This window comes from Tachysurus fulvidraco, chromosome 18, assembly GCF_022655615.1.
Source record: "Tachysurus fulvidraco isolate hzauxx_2018 chromosome 18, HZAU_PFXX_2.0, whole genome shotgun sequence".
Taxonomy (NCBI): Eukaryota; Metazoa; Chordata; class Actinopteri; order Siluriformes; family Bagridae; genus Tachysurus; species Tachysurus fulvidraco.
In genome coordinates this window covers 5,126,094-5,134,178 of record NC_062535.1, presented here as the reverse complement: position 1 = coordinate 5,134,178, position 8,085 = coordinate 5,126,094, and the positions used below count along the sequence as shown (strand labels likewise).

Genomic DNA, 8,085 nt, shown 5'->3' with positions numbered 1-8,085 from the left:
GAGTGACAAGTTACGCATGCGTAAAACATGGCTAAATCTCTTGCTCCAAGTTAGTGCAACAATGGTGACACAAATCAAGGAAATGATGTCAAGGGAAGAAGAATGATTTTATGAAGAACACCAGCCCTGGGGAAAGTGGTGCGACATGAAAATGAGACGGATTGGAAGGAATCACACTCATCCGCCAGCTTCCCAACAGTGAGGGCATTTGGGAAAACCCGATGAGGCTATATGCAAACACGTAACACATTTAGTGCCACTGCATGTGTTTGTTGGTGTGCTGTTGCTGCTTTGTCATTAAAATGACCATGCTCTTGTGATACTTGGAGATCGCCTCTGTTTTACACATCACTCAAATTGATCACACTAAATATTTAGCGCTAATGGCCTAATAATTAGTGCAGTGGTTGTGTTAGTTTTTTTTTAGCAATGGCCTTGGGCCGTGTGCTATTCAAGATGGCTTATATTTACAAGTTAATTCTACTATTTACTAATAATCAGAGTGATTTAGGCTAACTTTACACTCAGATTATCAAAAGGAAATTCAGCTTGTAGTAATGACCAATATATAACTTTTACATAATCAAAATATTTAGTAAGAAGGGACAGGTTACAAACATAAAGCTCTGTTCTGGCAGAGTTTGCTTGCGCATCATGAGCATTACTAAAATAAGCTAACAGCTAAAAACATTGCAGTGATCTAAACACTGTCTAAAAAAAGATTCTCAGAAAACCTGGATCTTCTAAGAAAAGAAAAATTATTGAGAACTGTGACTAGCTTAAATGACATTCTGCTTATCTGAAATATTCAGCTGGAAAATCATGTCTGATAAAGATAGGCCAAAATCGATCCTTATAAATCCACTTAAGGATGGATGTGTTAAACTAAAATAATACCATGGCTTTACTGTAGTGCTTTATGGTAACTATGGTAACTCAGATTCTTATACTCTTGAATGCTATAGTGTTTTTTGGTAACTATGTGGTAATTATGATAACTCTGGTTGTTACACTCTTGACAGTTTCTTTGGAATTATGATGACAGTATGGTTAACCTTGGTTGTTATACTATTGTCCATTTTCTTATTAAATTTTGAGCATGATTTCGAAATCACAGTTTCCTTTCTTTTTCCCTGTTTTGGGCAGGAAGCAGATGATGGATAATGTTCTGCTGTGGTGAAAGGGAATTGTTCTGAATCTTTCACTTGTATTATTAATCACCACTTTAACAGCAGGTACATTAGCAACTATGGTTATAAATGCTTGCATAATAAAATGAGGGTTGACAAAATCTTGTAGTGTTTACTACTTAATAAACAAATGTATTGTTGTTTATGTACAGTAAGATATCTGTCCATGTATCCTGTGTTCTAGGTTGAAATTTTTGTGCAAACTCACTGGTCAAAGAAGGATTTTGATTTCTTTTTCTAGCAGTTTTGTTACCATGGATTCATCACAAGATCATAATTTGGAAATGTACACTACAGATTCGTCCATCACAGCTAAGGAGGATGGTGAGTTAAGACTAGTATGCAAGCTGGGAAACTTTAGCTGGCTGTGATAGCGTCTGAGGTTCAGCTAGAAGTAAAAAGAATGTTACAAAATATCCCCACAAAATAGTCTATTTTATCCTTATTTTAAAGAGAAGACAGGAACAGGCTTGTGTATAAGAATAGCCACTAGAACAGTCCTTATTTAGGCTAGACAGCAATCCCATGTTCTATTCATCACACAAGATGCTTTGGGAACGGTCAGAATAAATAACCAGTAGACAGTGATTTAAAACAATCAGAGCTGTAGCAAATGCTATGGATTCACCTTAAACAATAAACAGAATTTTTGACAAACATTTATATGATATATTTTGTTATAAATTGAAATAATTGGATTTGACCTAAAGCTTTGGACTGTTGTGAATCCCCCCCCCCCCCACACACACACATTTTTCATGAACTATACTAAAGCACAGACTTGCTTTTATGTTTTATGTTTTATGCACAAGGCAGCATGAAATAACTGCATTTCTGCACTTTGAATTGCATTCTCTTCTAAGATTACACACAGTTTTCTTTCTTCCTCACAGATCACCCAGCATCACTCCCTGTCTCTGTTCTGACTTCATTATTAGCTTTTCAGTGAAGTGTGGCTGTAGAGCACTGTGGTACGGTTCATGGATATTTAGAATTTCTCTCATTAAACAGCTTTAATGAGCGAAATATTTAGTACAGAAACCAATAGGTCAAATAAGGCTAGTCAACTAGTGTTGATTTTGGAATTGGCGCTTTTTAAACGAATGGGTGCATCTTTCATCCATCTGCAGTGAAAGATATTGAGATAATTGGTATAATTAAAGCTAAGCAAACATTTCATCCTTTGCATCTTTGTATTCAGTTAAAAAAATTCTTTAGTATGTCGTTAACCAAGCAGAATGTTCTAGAAAAGGTTCAGTGCCACTGTCCAGCATTGCTAGAAGTGGCGATCCAGTTGGCTTAGGTCCAGTTGGCAGAGGACTATTTGGCATGCAAGCCCCCTCTCTCTCTCTCTGTCTCTCTCTCTCTTAGCTTCTCCTTCCCTTGCCTCCTTGGAAACAGTGGGCCATCCCCCTAAGTCTGGTTTCCCAAAAACAGACATCCCCTCCTTCTTCCCCCATGTTTGTTTCCTCTTCCCCACAGGCGCACACACAGGTGTAGAAGTAATTCTATTAGCATTTTAAGGCACTTCCAGGACCAGCGCAACGTGATGGAGGTGTGGCATATTGGTAAGTGTCCAAGGAGGTACATACCATGTTTTTTGGTGGATTCTGGTTGAATTTGTAATTATTGGAAAAAACATACAATTGCCAGAGGTTAAACCCAGTTTCACCTGTCCACTGATTTGGGGGATGAATTGGCTAGCATTTCAGTTTAGCTACCTAGGGGAATGGCCTGCGGAGTTATTATGAATTTGAATTATTATGAATGTGCAGTGTGGAATGGGGCATGGTGGTATGTGGTTGAACATCGGTTTGTGAATGGTGGGTGGAACTGAAAGAAGTGAGTAGTAAGGATCAGACACCTGTACCAAATGTAATGTTCTGTACTCATGAATGTTCTCTTTTGGAATTAGTTGTAGAAGGAATAAAAGATTGAAATTAGAGGGCAGATGAAGAGGAGATAAACACATGAAGCCATGTGTGTCTAAATAAAAGCAGAAGTAAAAAGTTACAAAAAGAAGTTAAACCGTAAACTATCACCAGTCAGTTTTATCAAATTTCAAAAATAATGTATAAATACTATATCCATTGCCTCTACAGTATTTGTGGACATTTTTATCTTGAGTTTTTATACTTTTAAACATGTCTGCCGTTCTTGTTTAGACTGATCAAGCCTTATATTCCAATGAGGTAACCCAGGGATCTTCATATGAATAGTTCAGGTATTGCTGTTTTTTATGATATATGAATCTATTAATTATTAACACATGGCTGTAAAATGTAAAGGGAAAGCCTGAGGGTGATGCGACAGAGCATTGCACTGCTACACCATGCCTCAGCATTGGAATTGCATCAGCTGCTCTTGCATATCAGAGGCCAGGCTCCATTTTAAAAATTAAATATTTTTCTCCCCCTTAGGAGGAATCTCAGAGAGAAATGGCATGAAATATTCGTTTGCATGAAGGATACATTGTGGGCCCCAATGGCACTAGGAGAAAAAATGAAAAGAAGAAGAAGAAGAAAGGATAGAGCAGAGAGGACTGACCCAGAGGACAAGATATATTCAAAATACACTCACCTCTTAATCTCATTTATTTCTCCTAGACATGGTGCTGAGATTTGTGTCCTCTGAGACCTGTGTCACTCTCTGATTAAACAGCAGTACTGCTGGTTTCTTCTCTTGTGTACCTGAGACACCTGGGATACACGTTAAACTCTAACCTGGACTAAATCGATGAAAAAAAACAACAGAAATAAAGGACGAAATAAAAAAGAAAGAAATTAAAAACTATAAAGACCCATTGAGATGAAAGAAAGAAAGAAAGTGTCAGGAATAGTTCTTTGCCAGACCACTAGGTGGGCTAGGCAAATGGTTTATTCATGTATACATTGTTGTTTTCTTGTGGGTGGTGTCATGCCCTTTCTTAATGTGTCTTCCCGCTTTGTTACCTGTTTCTTGTTACCCTTAAAGCACTGCTCTATATATGTTTGTCCTATTCTCTTGATTATTGAGTCATTATTTGCGATATCACATTGTGTGTGAGTCGTATGCCTGGGTGCAGCGTTACTCAGGTAATTATGTTTCCATATCATAGTTATGATTTGTCCTTGTTACATTTCAAGTAATATTTCAAGTTTTGGTAGTTTTTGTGTGTTAAATAAAAACAGTGCACACACTGTATCCTGCAAGTGGGTCTGAACTGCAGAAACCAAGAGATCGACACAACAGTGCAGACTCGGGCTTGGTCCCTGCCATCAACAGTGTTCGTCCCCACATGTTAGATAAAGAAAGAAAGTTTGGAGAAAGAAAGAAAACACAGACATTACAAGGCTATATGAAGGACCAAAAAAAAAAAATATGAACAATGGACAATTAAATTAAACTAGGAAACAGAAAAAAAGGAATGTAAAGGCAAAACGTTAAGGGAAAATGGAAAACTGAAATAAATATGGATCTAAAGCACACCATCTCTTGATCTTATTTGGTACAAAGTGTGTGATTAGCAATTAGCTTATATTCATTTTTTCTATTCATTATAAGGTGTTAGATAATTATGTGTATAATTGGAGTGTAATTATATGTGCGAGTTTAATTGGCTCTGGTGCTGATGGAGGTCATGCTGCTGTTTTACTCCCCACATGATGAGCAGGTTTGTGAGGCTCCGCATTCTCTGTTATTAAATAACTCACTGTTAACAGCTTTTCTTCTACCTGTAAAAAGGAATGCTTAAATAATCGCTGGGCTGATGCATATTCATTCCCAGCATCAAGTGAGTTTCGGCATCCATCATCATAACCTTTGATACAGAAGCGATTCATCACCCAACGCATAAAATCCAATATGTAGATCTCAGTTCTCCAGCACGAGATCGATTATGAGGTGAAATATGACATTTAGAGTATTAATATAAATAATTGTGTATTGCTTTTTCGGCTTTGTGGCACTTGAACAGTTTTTAAATGTTTCTTTGTGTACCGAAATGGAACAGTTGGAGTTTAAAGGCCAGGAGGTGTGGCCTGAGGTGGAGCAAGAGTTGGAACCAATCAGAGGCTGTGGCCTATAAATAGCACTAGTTTATGTTACCTCAGGTGCTTGAGTAAATATAACAGCTTGTTAGCTAATAGCAAATAAAGCTAAGTTCTAACTCGACAAGTACTGGAAAATCTTAACTGAACAGAACTAGCTATCTAGTAACTTCAGAAAAACACACAATAATAGAGAAAGCTTGTGTTCATAAAGGTGCTGCAGAATGGTAGCTAAACAAAAATAGCTAGCTAATAGTGCTAAAAGTGTAAAATTTATAGCTAAACATGTGTAATATATAGCTTATTTTACCACAATTACTGGAGTAAACATGACAACTAGCAAACTAATAGCTCCAGAAAAAAAAAAATAGGTAGGGTATAGAGCCTGTTCATATTACTAAATGTGCTGAAAGAAACATAACAACTAGCAAGGTAATATCTCCAGAATAGTGGGCAATAAATAAAGCTAACGTGTTACCACAGGTGCTGTGGAATATAAAACAGAAATAGCTAACTAAGATCTCCTAAACAGTAGGTAATAAATATAAAACTGTCTTTACACAGGTGCTGGAGTAAACATGATAGCTACCAAGCTAATAGCTAATATTAAATAGCTTTAAATAGTTTACTCCAGTGTGCTGGACAAAATATAATACTCAAAGTGAATAGTACCAGAAAATTGGGCACTATTTAGAATTAACTTTACCACAGGTGATAAATAAATATAATAGCTAGCAAGCTAATTGCTTCAGTAAAGCAGGTACTAAATATAGCAATGATTGTGTTAACACAGATGCTTGAGAATATTAGTTAAATAGAAATAGCTAACTAAAGGTTCCAGACAAGTGAGTACAAAATAGAACTAGCTTTTGTTACCTCAGGTGGTTGAGTAAACATAATAGTTGGCAAGATAATAACTACAGAAAAAAACATGTAGTAAATAGAGGTAGCTTATGTGCTGAAGAATGTTAGCAAAACAGAAATAGCTAACCAATAGCTCCAAAATAGGACTAACTGATGTTTCCACTTGAATGCCCCATGTCATTGGTTTGGTTGAGGAGGAATGCTGTGCTGTGACCATCTCCTTTTTATCCACCACCTCTAGATCTTCTCATTCCAATAATTTAGGCCAACACAGAAGACCGAATCTGGTTGAAACCATGAAAAAAGCACTGTGAGCTCCATCTGCAGTTCTCTCAGATGGAGATCATCCTGTCTGCCATCACACAGCAAATTCTGGAAAAGTGAATGAATGAAGAGTGTGATTTGTTTTGAAGAGTAATCATCTTCATGTAAGATTTGTCTATTCTGGTCTATTTTTGTGTGATGCAGTTCATTTCACCTCTAAGGCAAATTAGATTTTTTTATTTGATATTATTTGCAAATAATATTTTTTACCTGACTGCCTGAAAGCCTTAATTAACCCTTGATGGCTGATCGAAATATATTAAAGCAGCAGTCCAGCTTTTTAAACCTTACATGCTTTTTGATGTATTTAACTTCGATCATATAATGATAATGATGGTCAGCGATCAACAATGTTTTATCTCCAAACTTTCTCAAAACGACCATCGTGATCATATTTCAGCATCACTGTGGTCATCCATATAGTCTCTCTTTTAATCAGACTGCAATCTGTAACCATCAAAACACAGCTGACTTCAAATAAATAGCCGATAAAAAAGTGTTATGGTTGATCAGAAATCTTCCACAGTCTACTGCACTGTCACCTACCTTTCCAATGTGCTCCATCAACACATGCAGGAAACCCCACTGGGCCACTTTCAAGCTCAAAAAACAATAAAGGTAGCGTGAAATTAATTCATATGGCTCAATTGGTATTTTCCAAGTCTTCTGAAGTGACACAATTAATTTGATTGATGAACAGATTAAAATTAAGCCTTGATTCACTCTCAATTTAATCCAATCAACACATGGATTAGCACAGACATCTAATATTGCAACTCAAACCTCAAATAATGTCAAATCTACAGTGGAAAGAGTCTTACAAGATTGGAAGTGATGTCATCAGGGCAAGTAAATGATGAACTGATTCTTTAAGAGTAGATTGATGTGCTGATCTCTAGAGGAAATGGGTTTTTATTCTTTTTAAATGCTATATGTTTCAATGAACATGCCAAATGATTAATATGGCTGTCTTGCTCCTTCCCAGTCTGTTTAGAGAACAAGGATGAGTTTTTTACTCTTGACAAGGTACATTTATAAAAACATTTCTTCCTCATCATAGGACAGGGGTCGGCAACCCGCGGCTCCGGAGCCGCAAGTTGCTCTTTCATCCCTCTGCTGCGGCTCCCTGTAGATTTATAAATAAACTTATTTTATTTTAGTTAGTTAGTTCTTTAAAAAAATGAAATTCTAAGATTATGATGCTCTTGTAACATTAAAATAAACTGTGTTAAATTTTTTTGTCGCTCAAAATATGTGTCATACCTGCCGACTTGTGAAATCCGACACACGGAAGCAGACGCATTTTTGGTTTGCTGCAGACGGCAAGTTAAAATTTTGATGCCATGAATACGAAGAGGACTCAATTAGACATTGAACATTTTATTTGTAAGTAACCTTCAACCCAGCATCTTTTTTGTTAAAGTTCAAACAGTTTATATTTTTGTTTGTTTGCAGACATAAAATTTCGTTTACTCGGTAGCAGTTCAATGATTTCATAAACACTACAGTTTTTTTCTATACTTTCCATAAAGGTGAAAAACGATGTATGCAGCGTTCTCTTCAGATATCTTTTAGATGTCAAATGGGTTTTGTGGCTCCCTGTGTTGTTTTTTTCTGTGGGAAACGGGTCCAAATGGCTCTTTGAGTGTTTAAGATTGCTGACCCCTGTCATAGAATAT

General features: G+C 36.5%; 1 long non-coding RNA gene across 2 annotated transcripts; it reads left to right on the top strand.

Moving 5' to 3' along the window:
* Positions 1-936: 936 nt before the first annotated feature.
* On the top strand, positions 937-7,395 carry LOC113649017. 2 transcript variants are annotated; one of them, XR_007138422.1, is made up of 4 exons: positions 937-1,514; positions 1,970-2,758; positions 3,356-3,414; positions 3,611-7,395. It is a non-coding gene; the product is annotated as an uncharacterized LOC113649017 (long non-coding RNA). The 2 variants fall into 2 exon arrangements; XR_007138423.1 differs by having other exon boundaries at positions 1,965-2,758.
* Positions 7,396-8,085: the final 690 nt, after the last annotated feature.